Below are 19584 nucleotides of genomic sequence, written 5' to 3' on the forward strand. Positions count from 1 at the left end.
CTATTGATAAGGTTCAACTTTATTGCATTTCTATTTTGGATATTGCTGCCACAATAAATGTGTGTGGCGTAGTAGGTGGCATTATAACGGTGGCATATATTATATATATACGCAACATTTTGTACTAATTCTTGCTTCTCAACACAAATATAACCTAACTTTCCCCCCAAATATAAATAAAAGATAAGGATAAGCCAAAGGCTTACAGGGGGAAACAAGAATTTACAGGCCTAAGCCCTAGCCTAGCCTTAAACTTCTATATGTTCTAGGCCAGATATTTAACATTTTGAATTGGAAACGTTGAAACTGTATCTGTCCATTTTGTGATAGTTGCATATATTTGCATGTGCAATAAAGACATTGAGAATGTCCATTATAATACTGGAATAACTCAGGAAACAAAACTTTTTTTCTTCTGTTTTTTCTTTCTCCTGTAATAGACTAGGCTTGATATATTAATGCTTAATATATCAAGGCCTTTTGCCTTCAGGCAGAAGGCCCTACCAGGGGCGGATCCTGGATTTTCTGAAGGGGGGTGCGTAAGATTCTAGGTCAACTATTGGAGGTGCGTGTAAGTAATAATACAGATAACAAACTAATTAGGTTTCATGGCTGTGCCTTTAACAGTGCATTTGACAAACAACATAAAACCCAGTATTTACATTTAGTCCAGTGCAAAATGCGAACACAATAGAAATAACAGTGCAAATCGCAGTGAATAGTGAGTGAAATGTCCACAAGAGAGTAAACTGAGAGTTTATGTAACGTAGGGATTTGTAGTTTTTTACTGTTCAAGTAATGTTACGTGGGTTAATACGTGGGTTACACGCAGAAAGAAAAAAAAAAAAATCTTAAAAATGGTGGGTGCCCCCTGGATTCGCCACTGCCTATGACACCTGTGCGCCAGCCCCTGTAATACCGTGAGATCAAGACGAGATCAAGGCAGCAGCGGTGCAGCCCGTGAAAGTCTAAATGCATGATGGGAAATGCAGTGCTTTGTAACCATGGTTGTATCACGTGAGTAGACAGCGCACTGACAGCTGATTGGGCCAGATCTGTAACATCACGTTTCCCCCAGACGCTGCGTAATCTGAGACCGGAATCTGTGAACACGTACAACTACAGTAAGTGGCGGTAATGTAACGCTATGGATACCAACATAAAACATTAGACACCAAAGAAGAAAATCTGAGGCCTCTGTTCTCGGGCTCAAGCAGCGTTCAGGTTAATTCCAGGCGGTTCCTCAGCCGCCTGCTCTCGCAAACAATCCAGCCGCAGATTTCGACTGTTTAAACAAGCCTTATTTGGTCACGGAACTATAATACGTCAATAGATTTGGTGCGGAGGGGAGAAAGAGGGTATACGAATACGTCACATCGGCTGCGCGCTTCCTGTTTGAGAGCCCGCGCCAGGGTCGGCACCACACTCCTAACTCACAGAAGTCAGAATTCGGAAGTTACAGAATCCAGTATTGCAGCCCAAATCACATGGTGATTAAGGTACATTTCCTGTCTCGCAGCGGAGAATCTTCAGATTTGTTGGCCCAGTGGTTAAAAACATGGCGTGGGGGGAACGCCAGCTGCCGCACATAGGGCTGCCAACATTTACAACAAAGGGGCCATGAGAACCAAAGGCGATGTAGCTTGCTCCAACATTTGCAACCAATCAGCTTCGCAAAGATTTTTCCCTCTTCAATATTTGACCAATCACTGCCGTGAAATGTTGAGACGTCCAACATTTGGGCCAATCACGGAGAAGAAATGTTGTACGGCTATTTTTTCAAAGAGAGAACGCTCGACACACTCGACACAGCGATAGGTAGGAATTAAAATGTATTTTTGTAAATGTAAACGGACAGTCTTTCTTGATGCATACGCAGTACGTATACGCGTTATCATTTGTAGTGGGAGTCATCTCGCGCTCTTTGCTCCTGATATGCATAGGATGCACAAATCATGGCACATCCTAGCAGTACACCCATCCAAGCCTTGAATGTCCTCTCTTTTGTGAAGGAGGGGGGGCATTCAGGGTTGATGATTGATTAAAGAATTGTTCAAGAATTCAAACATGACACACTGCATAAGTGTGGGTGAGTTTGATATAATATTTTATATTAAGAGTAGAATGGGGCACCAGCCGGATAATCAGCAATTTTAACAACTCTATAAATCAGATATCTGAATTAATTAATTAATTAGAAATTGATTCGCTCGTTGATCTAAAGGTTTGAGAACGTAACCGTGACATTGACCCCTTTTCTGGAAATGAAGGAACACTTTACCAAATGTGGGTTATGAAGATTTAATGACCAAATAATTAAACAGATAAATATGAAGCAGGAATATGCAAATGAGTCGATAACAGATGGAAAACACTAGACATGATTGTTCTAGATCTATCTAGGTGTGTGTTAGAGTTAATTCTAAGATGAAATTCAGCCAGCCTGTGAAGTGCTTTCATACGAACGGAACCAGAAGCTGTGAGGAGATGGCCTGCGTGGAGTCCAAGAGCCTGTGTGTCCTTGGCTCTGAGGCAATTCTCAGGAAAAGGACAGTTGCGCTGATTCGCAGATGAAGCTGGTCTGTAAAGGTTCAAAAAGTTCTTTACTTGATTTTGCATGATGCAGTATCAGTCACGTTTAATACGGGCACAGATTTCTTAGTTCCGTGAGGGAAAGTTGGCTTCTGCGGGCATTCTCTCTTGGAAAAGTCTTCATCCCGTAGCTTAGCATTGCTCACGCTAGCTAGGCCCGAGGCCTTCCTCTCCCAAGGCCCGGTGTCATGGACCTTGCTGGTCTCTCTCACGTTCTCTGCTCTCGAGGGCTGTAAAACCCCACACGGACAGTTGATAAGTAAGTAAGTAAGTAAGTAAATTTTATTTATATAGCACCTTTCACAGACAGAGGTCACAAAGTGCTTCACAAAACACAGAATAAAACAATAAAAACACAAAAAACTTACAGTGAACAATACATATACAACAATTTACAGTAAAATCAGTCCGTAAAACAAGTGCATTTAAAAGGCTTGACTAAATAAAAAGGTTTTAAGCTGACCCTTAAAAGCAGTAACTGAGTCCAGTGACCGTAGGGAGAACGGAAGATCGTTCCAGAGTCTGGAACAGCCTGGAAGGATCTGTCTCCTCTGGTCCGAAAACGGGTGCGAGGAACCAGCAACAGTTTCTGGTCCAAGGACCTTAGTGAGCGAGAGGGAGTGTACGGTTTTATCATATCGCTGATGTACAGAGAGACCTGACCATTTAAAGCTCTAAAAGTTAAAACAAGAATTTTAAACTGTATCCGGTAGGAGACCGGCTCCAGTGAAGGGCTTTAAGAATGGGTGAAATGTGGGCCCTTCTATTTGTGCGGGTTAAGATCCTCGCTGCAGAGTTCTGGACCAGCTGCAGACGAGAGAGTTCCTTCTTGTTAAGACAGGAAAACAAACTATTACAATAGTCTAAACGTGAAGACACAAATGCATGAATTATAACTTCCAGGTCATTTTGAGACACCATTTTCCTGAGCTTAGAGATTTTCCTCAACTGAAAGAAACAGTTCCTCGTCAACAGCTTGGAGTGGTGATCTAAAGACATGTGTTTGTCAAAGATAACACCCAAGTTTCTAAGATTAGGTTTTGCAGTCTGGCCTAAGACACCCAAGTACTGGTTTATCCCTGGAATGGCATCATCAGGGGCAATAATCAGAGTTTCTGTTTTGTCAGCATTTAGCTGCAAGGAGTTTTGACTCAGCCATTGTTTTATTTGCACTAAACAACTGACCAAGGAGTTCAGCTTCTGGATCTCAGAAGGTTTAAAAGAGCAATAGAGCTGAATATCGTCATGAACAGGTGATAGGACACATCACTAAACTCTTTAATGATCATTCCCAGGGGAATTATATAAAGCAGAAATAAGACGGGACCCAAGACGGAGCCCTGAGGAACTCCACACAACAGATCAGCTGAGTCGGACATTATTTGGTTTGCAGCAACACTAAAGCTCCGACCGGATAAATATGAGGAAAACCAATGAAGAACTGACCTTGATAGTCCAATCAGGTCCCTCAGTCTGTTTAACAGGATATGATGGTCGACAGTGTCAAAGGCTGCAGACAGATCCAACAGAACTAAAACCGTGCATTTTCCAGAATCAGCAGACATCATAATGTCACTGGACACTTTCAACAATGCGGTTTCCGTAGAATGATGTTTGCGGAAACCAGATTGAAAAGAGTCGTGAATGTTTGACTGATCAAGGAAATCGGACAATTGTTCAGAGACCACCTTCTCTAGGATCTTGGACATGAACGGGAGCTTTGATATGGGTCTGAAACTTTTGGGGTCTGTCGGGTCCAAGTTTGTTTTTTTCAGTAAAGGCTCAACTATGGCATGTCTAAATGGACCAGGAAACACACCAGTAGAAAGAGAGAGATTTACCATTTTGGTAACCCAGGGGCCAATAACATCAAACACTTTGAGGAAGAGCCTGCAGGGAAGGGCATCTGATGTACAAGAGGAGGGTTTCATCTTGGTCACCAGAGCTGAGATGTCTTCTAGAGTGACAGGCTTAAAAGAAGACCAATTTTGAGAAACAGGCTCCACAGAAACAGGTTTATCACACAAGTGGGATTTGGTCTTTGATCATCTTGACCTTATCGATAAAGAACCTGAGGAATTCATTGCTGTCAGCTTTGCAGGAAACAGGAGTCACTGCAGCTGAAGGACAAACAATAGAATTTATAGTGTCAAACAACACTTTGGGGTTTTTCTTGTTGGATGTTATTAGCTGGCGGAAGTAATCAGATCTGGAACTTTCCATCATTTCATTGTAAGATGATACAAGATCTCTGAGGTGTGACCTATGGACCTCAAGACTGGAGGTTTTCCACAGACGCTCAGTTTTCCGACATAGTCTCTTTAGGTTTAGGATATCTTCATTTATCCAAGGACAAGCTTTTTTCTGTGATGACACAGTGGATTTTACAGGTGCCACCTGATCTAAAATGGATAAACATTGGCTGTTAAAGGAATTAATTAAACTGTCCACATCAAGACAATTCCGATCACCGGCTTCACCACGAGCGGCACGCACCGCCACGAGCCGCACGCGGCGCCGCTTCTCCTCCGCTGCACCGGCGTTTCCGTGTCCGATCACCGGCTCCACCACGAGCGGCACGCACCGCCACGAGCCGCACGCGGCTCCGCTTCTCCTCCGCTGCACCGGCGTTTCCACGCCCGAACACCAGCTCCGCGCTCCCGCACCCGCCGCCCCGGAGGTCTGTACCTGGGCGAAGGTGTGGCCCCAGCCCGCCACAGGAGCAGACACAGAGAGCGGGGCACCGGCTCCACCCGGAGAAAAGCAGCCCCATACAACCAAGGTACAGCCCCGTTTCTCTGCTTTCCCGCTCCACAGACGGGGGCGATCTGGTCACAAAACTGGACTCAAATGCGTCTTGATTGGGCTAGAGCAACGCCGGCGTCTGGTATGTGGACTGCCGCTTCTGTCCCAACGTCTTTGTTTTGTTAGTCGTTTCCATTGTTTTGTTTTGTTCCCGCGTCTCTGTGTTGTCTTCTGTCTACATCCCTGTTCCTTAACTTCATCGGACATTACTGCACCGTCCATCACTCATCTCCTCCCTCACTCCTGGACTATCTACTGCCCTAGCCGCCAGCTAACAGCTGGCTTAACACCTGCGGAGGTCCGTCATGGTATCGCGGGGCCTCCCTGCCGTGCATACAAGGTCTGGGGCAACCAACGCCACTCACTCCACCAGCTTCAACACCCGGTCCACTGCTGCTTTTTCACAACTCTCTGCCCACCAGCTTCTAGTTAACCAGCCTCTAGCCACCGCCAACATACTAACTGGATTACTCTCATCTGCTGCTACGTTCCATCTCCTCCTCGGACTATCACTCCCACGCCTCCAGGCCACCGCTCCACCAACTTCTCGCCTACTCACCTACACCGCTGCTGACCTTCACCTCCTCAACCATAACCACCGTCTCCCAGCTGCTGCTGCCTCTGCAGCTAGCTCAGCTGGGATCCTTCGCTGGCCCCGCTACATCCACAGGGGCTCTGGTCTCTCCCATAACCAACACTCCAACGACGGCTCACCTATCCCCTCACTCTGGACTAGTTTTCGCCCCCCCGTCACCCCCACCTGCCGCACTGCCAACCTCAGCAACCTCCACCCCCTCACCCCTGCGCCCCCATCCATCTCCGCGCCCCCATCCATCTCCCTTGCACTGCTGAACTGCCGCTCCCTCTCCAACAAATCACCTGTTATATCTGAACTGCTACTGGACAATAACATTGATCTGCTTCTCCTCTGTGAAACATGGCAACAGCCCCTGGACTTCTATGCTCTCAACCAAGCCACTCCTTCCAACTACACTTACACTGCCAAACCCCGCCTCTCCGGGCGTGGGGGAGGTCTTGCTGTTATTCATAAAAAATCTACATCCATCACTGAACTGAACCTCAACCTTCCATCCATCTCATCATTTGAATACCTCGCCTTCTCCCTTCCCAACTCTATCACCGCTATCCTGATCTATCGTCCCCCAAAGCCCCACCCCTCTTTCCTCACTGAATTGTCTGAACTCCTCACCATCGTATCCTCTCTCTCTGCCCGCCTCCTACTCACTGGTGACTTCAACATCCACATTGACTGCCCCAACGCCCCACTGACATCCGACTTCCTCTCTCTCCTGGACTGCTTCCATCTCACCCAACATATTGACTTCCCCACCCATACCAAAGGCCACACTCTGGACTTAGTCTGTTCCTCTCTCCTACCCATATCCAAGCCCCACCCCCTCCCCTTCCCACTCTCTGATCATCTCTGCATCCTTTTCTCCGCCCCCCTACCCTCGCCCCACAACCCCAAAAAACGCACCATCACCTACCGCAATATCAAGTCAGTCAACCCCCTCACGCTCTCCCAGCTCATATCCTCTGCTTTCCCCCCTGACTCCCCCCCCTCTTCCCCCGACGACTATGCTGTCATGCTCAACACCACCCTCTCCGACTCCCTTGACTCCCTAGCCCCCTGGAAAACCTCCTCCGTCTCATACATCAACCCCGCCCCCTGGTACACCCCTGAACTCCGCACCATGAAGCAGACTGGCCGCCAACTCGAACGACTCCTCAAAAGAACCCGCCTCACCGTCCACGCCGAAGCTTTCAAATTACACATCTCCTCCTACCGTGACGCTCTCCAAGCCGCCAAATCTGCCCACCTCTCCACCCTCATCAACAGCTCCCACCGGAGCCCTCGCACGCTGTTCTCCACCGTCAACAAGCTGCTCCAGCCACCGGACATCACTCCACCCTCCTCCCCTGACCTCTGCAACTCTTTCCTCCTTGCCTTCAATGACAAAATTTCCAAAATCAACAGCTCCATGACTGCCGTCTCCATTAACTCCATCACCACCCCCACCCCTGCCCCCCCTCCTCTCCCTGACCACCCACCCTTCCCTCCCCTCACCACCTTCTCCTCTGTTAACTCCTCTCATATCATAGACCTCATCACCGCTTCCAAAACCACCACCTGCTCTCTCGACCCCCTCCCAACGACTCTAACCAAGGCCTGCCTCCCTGCTCTCATCCCCCATCTCACCACCCTCTTCAACCAGTCTTTATCCCTCAGCCATGTTCCTTCCATCTACAAACTGGCCTCCATCACCCCCATCCTCAAAAAACCCACCCTAGACTCCGCCAACCTCTCTAACTACCGCCCCATCTCCAACCTGCCGTTCCTCTCAAAAACGCTGGAACGCATCGTCGCCGCCCAACTTCACACCCACCTCCAGTCAAACAACCTCTATGAACCCCTCCAATCTGGCTTCCGCCCACTTCACAGCACTGAAACAGCCCTGGTCAAAGTACTCAACGATCTCCTCACCTCTGCAGACTCCGGGGCCCTCAACATCCTGTTACTACTAGACCTCAGCGCAGCCTTTGACACTATAAACCATTCCATCCTCCTACAAAGGCTGCGCCAACTGGGTGTTGAGGGCTCTGCACTTGACTGGCTCACATCCTACCTCACCAACAGGCAAGAGTTCATTTCCCTCTCCGGTCACTCATCCACCCTCTCCCCAGTAACGCAGGGGTCCCCCAGGGCTCATTCCTCGGCCCCCTCCTCTTCATCTGCTACATCTTCCCCCTTGGTCACATCCTCTGCCAACTCAACCTGGACTTTCACTGCTACGCTGACGACACCCAGATATACCTCACCACCAAATCCACCCAAAACCCTCCCCTCAGCCACATCGAAACCTGCATCTCTACAATAAAATCATGGCTCACTCTCAACTTGCTCAAACTGAACAGTGACAAAACAGAGCCTCCTCATTGGCACCAAATCCACTCTCAATAAAACTGGTCCCTTTTCACTCAGCATCGACACCTCGACCATCACCCCCTCTACCCTGGTACGCAATCTCGGTGTCATCATGGACCCCACCCTCTCCTTCACTCCCCATGTCAGCCACATCGTCAAGACCTCATACTTCCACCTCCGCCGCATCGCCAAAATCCGACACTGCCTCACCCTCCCCGCTGCTGAATCCCTCATCCATGCCTTCATCTCCTCCCGCCTCAACTACTGCAACTCCCTCCTCACTGGCATCTCCTCCCATTCCCTCCATAGACTCCAAATGGTCCAAAACTCCGCTGCCCGCCTCCTCACCCACACCCGGTCCCGTGATCACATCACTCCCGTTCTCCGCTCTCTCCACTGGCTCCCCATCAAGCAGCGCATAAACTTTAAAATACTCCTCCTCACCTTCAAAGCTCTTCACCACCTTGCCCCCCCCTACCTGTCTGACCTCCTCATCCCCCACCGCCCCTCCCGAGCTCTCCGATCCTCCTCCTCTCTCTCACCCTGGCTGCACCAACATCCCGACTCAAAACTTTTGGCAACAGAGCATTCTCCCGAACAGCACCCCGACTCTGGAACTCCCTCCCCCAACCTGTCCGCCACTCTCCCTCACTCACAACATTCAAATCCCGCCTAAAAACATACCTCTTCACCCAAGCCTATGACCTCCCCCTCCCCTAGCCTCCTCTACCCCATTGCCTACTCTTCTACCCCCTGTTACATCCCCATCTTTTTCTCTCTACTTCTGTCTTTTTCATTTTATCTGTATATTAATGTGTACTGTACGTGTTGTCCCCCCCTGTCTGTAAATACCCCCCCTTTTTTATTATGTTCAGCGTCTTTGGGTCACTGAAAAGCGCTATATAAATAAAAGTTGTTATTATTATTATTATTATTAAACAAATGAGGATCAAATACAGCAGAAAATTGGACGGCTGTATTTGCAGTGATAATGCGCCTCTGAGACCTTATGTTTGAGGGCACAGGCTATGATCGTTCATATGGACATCCTCCACACAGAGGTTAGCAACACTCAGGCCAAGTGAAAACACCAGGTCTAAAGTGTGTCCCTTTTGGTGAGTGGGACCTGAGACATGCTGCTTAAAGTTAAATGTTTCAGTCAAGGTTAAAAGATCCTTTGCAGGGCATGATGAGCCATCGACCCAAATGTTAAAATCCACAAGAATTAAAACATTTTCCAGCTTTATAATAGAAGATAATAAATAGTCACTAAAGTCCTTTAAAAAGACAGCAGCAGGACCAGGGGGCCGGTAGACTAAAACACAGTAAAAAGGACTTGAAGAACCAACCTTAATCATCTGTGATTCAAAGGAAGTGAAAGTGTGTGAGTCGATGACTTTACACATGTAACGGTCCTGGGACACAACTGCCACCCTCTTCCACGTCGACCAGGGCGAGGCATCGCAGAAACGGAGCAGCCAGGTGGGCAGAGTTCATTTAGATGAATAAACTCACCCTCTCTCTGCCATGTCTCCGTAAGACACATGAAATCAAGGTTTTGTCTTGTAAAAAGTTCATTCAAGGAAAAGGCTTTGTTGGCAATTGAACGGGCATTCAACAAGCCAAGCCGGACCATGGATGACGTCACGTCCATCGGTTCAGCTGAGCGCAGCGGGACCTGTCGAAGGCACGCGTTGCGGTCACGTGATTCCCATCTGTTTCGCCAGTAAGCCGACGAAAACAAGGAAGCGGACAGTGGCGGTGGACCCCAGCGCTCATAATTCCAGCGGCGCGCGGGCTCCAGGAAAACAGCCGCCACATCCCGCGCAGGCTCCAGGACCGGTGCGGCCCCGATGGCCCGTGCAGGCTCCGGGAAAACAGCCGCGATGACCCGTGCAGGCTCCGGGAAAGCAGCCGCGATGGCCCGTGCAGGCAGCGGGAAAACAGCCGCGATGACACGGGCAGGCTCCGGGAAAGCAGCCACGATGACACGGGCAGGCGACGAAGACGGCGACGGCGAACAGCCGCAAACATCGAGGAGCGGGACCAGGCAAAGCACCGAGCACGTCTCCCAAAGCCCAGGCTCGTGTGCTCCGAACACAAGGCTCGTCTGCGCTTGACCTGCACCAGACCTTGTACCTCTTCTCCTCTGCTTCCTCCTCTTCCCCGGGCCTCGGGACAGCAGCAAAACGTCAGGTGAGTTGGGTGGACAAACAAGGGGTGGCGGAAAGGCTTGTTTGTACCTGTCCCATGTGTCGAAAAGAGACTCCATCGCCGCTTTGATGCGGAAAAGTGCGCCACGGTCATAAACCCGTACAGCAGACACACAACAGACTAATGTCTGGGTTGATAAAACTGCATACGATGTAACGATCGTCACAAATAAGCAGCATAACAGGAGTCGAGCAGTGGCGTGGCCGAACACAGGCGCCATCTTGGATAACACCTTTAGCCCGCATTCCTGTCACCATGGCAACAGGGGGAGGACATCTGCATATCCTACAACTACTACTACCTCCTCCATGAAGCCAGCTCTCCCTAGTGTCAGCTCCTCCTCTGTGCTGCACACATCCCCTCTAGCTCCCCTTCTTTAGCAGGCCTAACCCAAACCTGACAATGGTTTGTGACTTGTAATACAGCATTTGATATATCACCTGTTGTGCATGTTCATATTCACGAAGCCCAGATTTGGTGGGAGCCAGAGTGAGCCTGTCAAGCCCAACCTCAGCTTTGCAAGGAAAAGGCCACATCCAATGGAGGTTCCATTCAATACGGCTGTCTCTGTGAGTAAAATAGTCAATCTTATTACATGTATGTTACACATGGCTTTTGTTAACCTTACAGTATTTAATAAACAGGACACCCTGAAGGAGACTGTCTTGAATCCGCTGCACTTGATCCTGACCCCATTGTTGCTGCCTGAGTAAGTACGAGTTAATAATAAATATTCATTCATTCATTCATTTTCTACCGCTTGTTCCCTTTCGGGGTCGCGGGTGACTGGAGCCTATCCCAGTGGCCAACTCGTCGCAGGGCCAACACAGAGACAGACATTACAGACAGCAAATCACTCTCACATTCATTTACTAGGGCCAATTTACAGTTACCAATTTTGCCTAACACATGTATGTTTTTGGACGGTGGGAGGAAGCCGGAGAACCCACAGTAACACGGGGAGGACATACAGACTCCACCCAGAGAGATCATGTGATGTTGGTCTGGTCCAGGAATCTAACCCATGATCTCCTTCTTGGGAGGCAAGAGCACTAACCGCCTTTGCCACCGTCCACGTAACAAAAAAATAAATATATAATAATAATAATATAATAAATAAAACATTTAAATTATGTTTTTTATCAAATTAAATTTATGTTGTTGTTGTTTTAGATTACCAGCTCTGAGGCACACCTGACAAAGCCCCTGGTCCCTCGCTTGTGGTCTGAGGGTTTGCCACCTGAAGACCACAAATGGCTTATCAAGACTCTTTTCAGAGAGGGCCCCAGAGGCAAGCCAGAGCGCCATGACCACCTGGAGCTCTGGTATTTTCGAGTACAGCTAAGTTTGCATGCAACTCACGCTTACATGCTAATGCACTGCTAAGCAAAAACATACTTTGAAATTACAGCTAAACTAATTGCAACTCCCAATAGTAGCTAACCTGTTTTTTGCAAGGTTCAGTGTTTGCTAATGTACTGCTAAGCTAAAATATAATTTGGGAATACAGCTAAGCTTACATGCAACTCTAATTTGTGATTAAGATAAGATAAGATATTCCTTTATTGTCCCACATGGGGAAATTTCATTGGTTTACCATGTTTGCAGATTTTGTTTATGTTGTTAAAAGAGTCACAGTTCTGGTTCTGAGCTCTTTCACACTCTTCTATTGTTGATGTTGTAGACCTTTGTTTATATAAAGGTGTAAAAGTTTGTGAGGGAATCTTTGTACTTGAAACTGAAAGTGAAGTTTCCCTTGAAAAATTCAAATGCTCCAAGTGATGTTTCAGCTTTGCATGGTATTGCTTTGTGATCAACGATGATATTGGATATTGTTCCTCTCATTTCCGACACAAAGTAGGAAAGGCTGTCAAGACTTAACCTCAGCAAGAAAGGCCTCACTCCAATCTGTAGAATATGAGATTGACTAGAATGAGTACAAGAAATTAAAAGTAACCACTTTGCTGTACAAAAGACCTTAAAAAGGCTCTCCTGACATGTCTGTGATTACACAAAATCTCAATCTTTCAATCTTTAGGCGAGAGGTTTTATATAAGTTGTTTGGCAAGCCCGCCGACGACAAAAAATGGAGATTTAAATGTGTTTTTTTTTTCTTTCTCTTTTCACAGATTTTCTGCAGTTATTTTGGCCAAAACCTCAATAAAAATAAAAATGTATTCTTATTACAGACAGTTCACGCTCACATTCATTCACTAGGGCCAATTTAGAGTCACCAATTTTGCCTAACATATGCATGTCTTTGGACGGTGGGAGGAAGCCGGAGAACCCGGAGAGAACCCAAAGGAAATTAAAAAAAAAAGGGTGGGCAAATTAAAAAATAAAAGTGAATAAAAGCAAATAAAAACAAAGAGCTTGTTGCTCTGTCTAATATGACCAATTTTTGTTGAAATAAACCTGTTTAATGAAAAGTTCTCAAATAAAGAATAATCATTACTTCAGAATATTGTTTATTATTTTCAATTTCTTGCTTTGATAACTATGATTATGTAGATAATGTAGGATTATGTAGGTAGTAGGGCATATATTCTAAGAATCCAAGAAATGTATTTAGAATAAAATTTTATTTTTAAATTCAACTCCGACTTCTGGATGGTAGAGATGTGATTTGATAACGTGAAAATAACATTTTATTTTTATTCCATCCTCCCCTCTTAAAAATGCCAAGGAAAGTCTGTGAAACAACTTATTAAAAAGCTCTCGCCTTACCAAGTTTTTTAAAAATGTTTTTCACAATAAATGGAGGTACATGTTTTTGTGCATCAAAACCATGTGTATCACGTTCTAATTATCCTTGTTGTTTTGGTATTGTTTCCATCAAAAACATTGCATGTTGGATTTATATTTTGGGGACGCCCCCAGGGATCACCATAACCCACTTTGAGTGTCACTACCTATAGCTGCACATTTTAGCTCAAGTCTCTAATCTGGCGTGTTTACAATTAGTGTATCATGTATGGTCTTTAACATGTACTGTCCCGATCAAATACATAAACTGGTGTACATACCTGCTGATATTTATTAGCTTGAGCTGAGGTTATTATTCCACTTCTTTTGTAGCCTTTGGGAGTTGGTGAAAGCATGTGAATTAACAGAAAAAGCCTTGTCAAGTCACTAACCTATCCTAGATAAAATGGGAGAAAGAATGATTGTCTGTTAATGTGTGGGGTAAGTAGGTATGCAAAGGCATCTTAAATTATAAGATCAAAATTAAGTTTTCGTTGCAGTGCATTATTCCTTTGCCGTTAATGTATATAATGTAATTAAAACATTTTGCATATTCAATTTCAAAACACATTTTGAATCAATGCATTTAATTAATTTGTGTTTCATTATATGAATTGGGCTTTTAAATGTTCACTTAATGTCATTAGGCCTTCTGCAGGTGGAGCTAATACACTGTAGGGTGATTCAGACCCACCTGCTGGAGGTGGAATAAATAGACCCAATACATTTAATTAACATTTAATTTAATACGAACAGACATAACATGCCTTTTCCAAGAAATTTCTACTAAAGAGTAAATTAAGTAAGTTCAATATCCAAACTTTCTCCTTGGCGCTCGTTACTCTTGAGGTTTTTAAACTCGGCCAGGATCCTTGGTTTGAAATAAGTGGGCCATTTTGAGATAAATTTGCTTTGCACCATAATTTCAAAGTCTTGGTCTATCTAAAAAGGACAGACAAGTGAAGATACTTTAATATGTGTTGCTCCAAACCAAATTATGTCTGATTCAGCTGATCTGTTGTGTGGAGTTCCTCAGGGCTCCATTTTTGGTCCTGTCATATTTTTGCTTTACATAATCCCCCTGGGAAAGATCATTTAAGAGTTTAGGGATGTGTCCTACCACCTGTTCGCTGACAATATTCCGCTATATTGCTCGTTTAAGCTTTCTGAGATCCAGAAGCTAAACTCTAAGAGTAAAAACTCTCTGCAGCTAAATGCAGACAAAACAGAAACACTGATTATTGCCCATGATGATGCCATTCCAGGGATAAACCAGTACTTGGGTGATCTAGGCCAGTCTGCTAAACCTAGTCTTCGAAACTTGGGGGTTATCTTTGACAAAGACATGTCTTTAGAGCACCACTCCAAGCAGTTGACTAGGAACTGTTTCTTTCAGTTGAGGAAAATCTCTAAACTCAGGGAAATGGTGTCTCAAAATGATCTGTAACTCATAATCCATGCTTTTGTCTCTTCACCCTTAGACTATTGCAATAGTTTGTTTTCCCGTAGTTTGGACATGCCTGCATTAAACCATGGTTTGCATATTAGACCGCAGACTAACATTTGTATGGGCTACATAATCAGAGTCTCAAAACGTAGAATGTTATCTATGCAGTGATGGAGATAAGTTTAATATTCTGTGGAACATTATAGGCAAAGTAATAACATCACCTCCAAAAGTTACATGTGACATCTTTAATTAAAAAAATGTAGCAGCTGCGTTTTGCTTTCCCCCAGTTTGACCTGAGTAAAAAAGACTGTGATAGTGAGCACCTGACCTGACCACAACGCATCTCTTCTAACTCCACACATGATCCATAAAGCCTGTTGTCATAAATCATACTTTGTTATGAGCCATAATGTAAAAGTGCTGAGGCTGCGTGTATGCTGTGCCCCGGGGGTCCACTGTTGTGTCAGGTCTTTGTTTGAACCATGTAGCCACCTGTCTGTGGTCTGTGCACCTGCCTCAGTCTGCAGCTGACACACACACACACACACACACACACACACAAATTATGCAAAACAGCATTGTATGACTGTTTAAGCCTGTCACAACTTATGCTGTGGTCATGTGGTTCTCGGGGGCTCTGGTTTCTGAGATGAAAAGTCACGGTCCCGTTTTCTTTGCATTCATGTGCTTTTTATTTAGGAAAATTTGTATTTTGTTGTCACCAATAATATAAATCACTCAATCTACGTTTGATTTTTTTTATTATTTTTTTATTGTTGTGGTTGTTTGCTTCCTCAAAAACTAAATTTAATTTGCTTTGGACAGACAGTAGTGCAAGCTCATTCTTATGCGAATCAGTTGCTCTGACAACTGACCGTAAGCCTCTAAATGTAACTTACGTAAGCTCAAATGTTGAGGATAATGTTTGAGTAATACTGTTTTCACCTCCCCCTATCCCCTCCCACATTACTTAGTTGTGATTATTGAAACACACCTAGGGTTGAAAATGTTGCGTAGACACATACTCTCTTGAAAAATATAAACTTTGGTAAATATGGGTAGAGTGGGACACTTTTTGAAAATTCAGCTTCTTTGAAAAATTATCAGAAATGTAAAGATAGAAGTTGGTAGAGTAGTCTCTACTACTGTTACTGTACTGGTACTAAAGCGGGACACTACAAATCAAAATATGTTCAAACATAATTTTGTTTCTCTCTCAAAACAAAAACACAAACAAAACAGAAGTATGTGCAATTATTTACACGTGTTAAAAAACATCTGAAATACAATGGCCCCATCTAGAGGCCAAAGCGAGAAGCACCAATGTTGATACGAAAAGTGTCTTTTTTCTTTTTACTTATGAAACACAAAAAACACATGGAGGAAACTAAACAAATCCTTTTTTGTTGTTGTTGCCATTAGTACACAAGGTTAGCAAGCAAAACCATTTAAAATAATAAGTCAAACACACACACAAACATATAACATATGTTACATATAAACATACATAACTATATAACTATTTATATATATATATATATATATATATATATATATATATATATATATATATATATATAAACTCTCACCTCACCCTCCGACCCCAAGGACAATGCGGGAAACAACTCCAAAGGTGGAGGAGAACGACCGAGCCAAGGTCCTCTGGGACTTCCAGATACAGACAGACAGAATGGTAATGGCGAACCAACCGGACATAGTGGTGGTCGACAGGGGTCAGAGGAAAGCCGTGGAAATACTAGAGGAATACCAAGGCCTCAGAGAGGAGCTGAAGAAGGCCTGGAGCATGAAGGTATCAGTGGTGCCCGTAGTGATCGGAGCACTTGGGGCAGTGACCCCCAAACTGGAGGAATGGCTTGAGCAGATCCCAGGAAAAACATCAGACATCTCGGTCCAGAAAAGTGCAGTGCTAGGAACAGCAAAGATACTGCGCAGAACCCTCAAGCACCCAGGAGGACCTGAGCTTGAAGGGGGGATAAATAGAGACCGCCCGTGGAGGGTTAGGAGTTTTTTTTATATATATATATTTATATATATATATATGTATATATATATATATATATATATATATATATATATATATATATATATATATATACAGTGGAAAGCTGAATTCAAAGACATTGTCTTTAGTCTAGCCCTAATTATCACCAGTAAAATTATGCAGAAAAAAAACTGCAGGAAAAAAAATATTCTAAAAATAGATCGATAAATATTTTTTTATTAAACCAGTCATATAAATGATAATTACAACATTCTGAGACGTCAATAGACGGTTTGTGTTTTGCTGCTGCTTGTCTTGATGAGCAACGAAAGTTGAAGTGCCCAATGAAAGAAAAAACACTCAGCAGTCTCGTACAGACCAATTGGGTTAAGTCGGAAATTGCAACATCGATCGACACTGATTTATGTAGTTTTTGCTTATACCGAACGTGCCTGCCAGCTTGTCACTCCTCCCCCATGCTTGTTGCACCCCCATATGCGTTGCTTGCATATAAAGGGGGGCTCTATTGTCTACTCTGCTAGCTTAAAAATACAAATATAAAAATTGAAGAATAAACAATTCATATGCAAATAATAGATAAAAATACACCAGGTGGTGCCTATTTGGATTACGTTGAAGTTGTGAATGTAGTGTAGCGCTACCACTATTCCAAACCGGGGCGCTTTAGAAGTGTTTGCTTAAAACAGAGAAAAGAAAATGTGCTTAACCTGCTGCTGCTTGTACATCTTGTACATAAGTATTCACAGCCTTTGCTCAATACTTTGTTGAAGCACCTTTGGCATGAATCACTGCCTCAAGTATTTTTGAGTTTAATGCTACAAGCTTAGCACACCTATTTATGGGGAGTTTCTGTCATTCTTCTTTGCAGAATCTTTCAAGTTGGATGGTGAGTGTCACATCCATTCACAGAGTTGTCCTGTTGCCACTCCTTTGTTCTCCTGGCTGTGTGCTTAGGGTCATTGTCTTGTTGGAAGATGAACCTTAACCCCAGTGTGAGGTCCAGAGTGCTCTGCACTGCCCCCTGTGGCTCAGAGAATAGACTTTAAAGCAGCTCTGCTTGTGTGCAAGTCTCTCCATGGCCTAGCACCAAAGTACATCTTGGACATGTTAGTGCCATATATACCATCACAGACTCTGAGGACCTCAGGGACCGGCCTCCAGCTGGCGCCAGAGACATGCGTTTCAGTTTTATGCAGCTAACATCTGGAACAGTCTTCCTGAAGATGTGAGACAGGTTCTACTCTGACAATGTTAAAATCTAAGCTAAAAACAATGTTGTTTAGCTGTGCATATGACTGAAATTATTTTATTTTCATTCTTCTCTTTTAGGTCTCTATCTGTTTTGTGATTTTAATGCATTTCTCTCCTGTTGTGTGAAGCACTTTGAATTGCCTTATGTATGAATTGTGCTCTACAAATAAACATGCCTTGTTTTGCCTGGAGCAGGTTTTCATCAAGGATGTCTCTGTACACTGCTGCATTCTGAAGAACATCCCCACAGCATGATGTTGCCTCCACCATGCTTCACTGTAGAGATGGTACTGGGCAGGTGATGAGCGGTGGTTTCCTCCAGACACGACCATTCTCATGGTCTGAGAGTCCTTCAGGTGTCTTTTTTGCAAACTCTAGACAGGCTGTCATGTGCCTTTTACTGAGGAGTGGTTTCCCTCTGAGCTGAATTTTTAGTGCCATGGCAAAGGCTGTGAATACTCATGCATGGTTGTTGTTGTTGTTGTTTTATATATGAATTAGCAAATAATCCATACAACCAGGCAAATAATGGACTGCCAAAATGTGGAAAAAAATAATGATACGTTCCAGATGCACTGTACATACTTGTTCTTGTTGTCTAATGGGGGTCGGGACCTCCCAGGGGCAGGCACGGGTCCAGACCAAAATGACTGGGGGGCGTCCAAGTTTCAATAAGGTGCAAAGACAATATATCTTCCATTAAATTAAAGCTGCCAGCGGAGATGATGGTGTGGTACGCTGGAGCCACAGGCAGGAACAAACAGAAACTACGCATTGTGTGCTCTGCTGAGAAGGTGATCGGCTGCAGACTTCCATCTCTGCAGGACCTGTACTTCTCCAGGGCTCTGGGACGAACAGGTCGGATCACAGCCGACCCTTCTCAACCTGGACACGGACTATTTGAGCCACTCCCCTCAGGCAGGAGGCCACTCCCCTCAGGCAGAAGGCTACGGTCCATCTGAACCAGAACCTCCCGCCATAAGAACAGTTTCTTTCCCTCTGCCGTTTGACTCATGAACATTTCTTAAACACTGTCACTTTAACCATAATTTTAATCACTCACTGCACTGTTCACTTTCTGCACTACATATGTAAACTCAACTGTAAATGTGTTATTTTTTATTTTCAAACTTTAGCTCATTGTTATTTCCCAAAGCAGATTTAAATAGTTTTTCTTTTTGAATTATTCATTGTTTACTGTGTTATGTTGCACCGAATCACCAAGACAAGTTCTTATGTTTGTGGGTCCTGTTCATTGACAATGGCATTACATAAACCCTTTCTGATTCTGATTCTGATAAATGAGGGTGCAATCACACCCCTGTAGACCCAGGGCTGGGGGTTGCTAGATAATTTCATAATGTAATATGATGACAATTTTACACACATCTATTTTTTTTATTGAAAACAGTATGTTTTAGTGAAAATTGAGTGTAGTAACATAAGAAAATATTAAAATAAATACAAATAAACGTAAAGAAAAATAATAATTACAACTTGAAATTATTACAAACGTTTATTTCATTTTACTGTGGTGGTCCCAATTCATTTGGATGA

This window comes from Eucyclogobius newberryi, unplaced genomic scaffold, assembly GCF_026437365.1.
Source record: "Eucyclogobius newberryi isolate DKJ021-1_F unplaced genomic scaffold, fEucNew1.0.hap1 SCAF_5, whole genome shotgun sequence".
Lineage (NCBI taxonomy): Eukaryota > Metazoa > Chordata > Actinopteri > Gobiiformes > Gobiidae > Eucyclogobius > Eucyclogobius newberryi.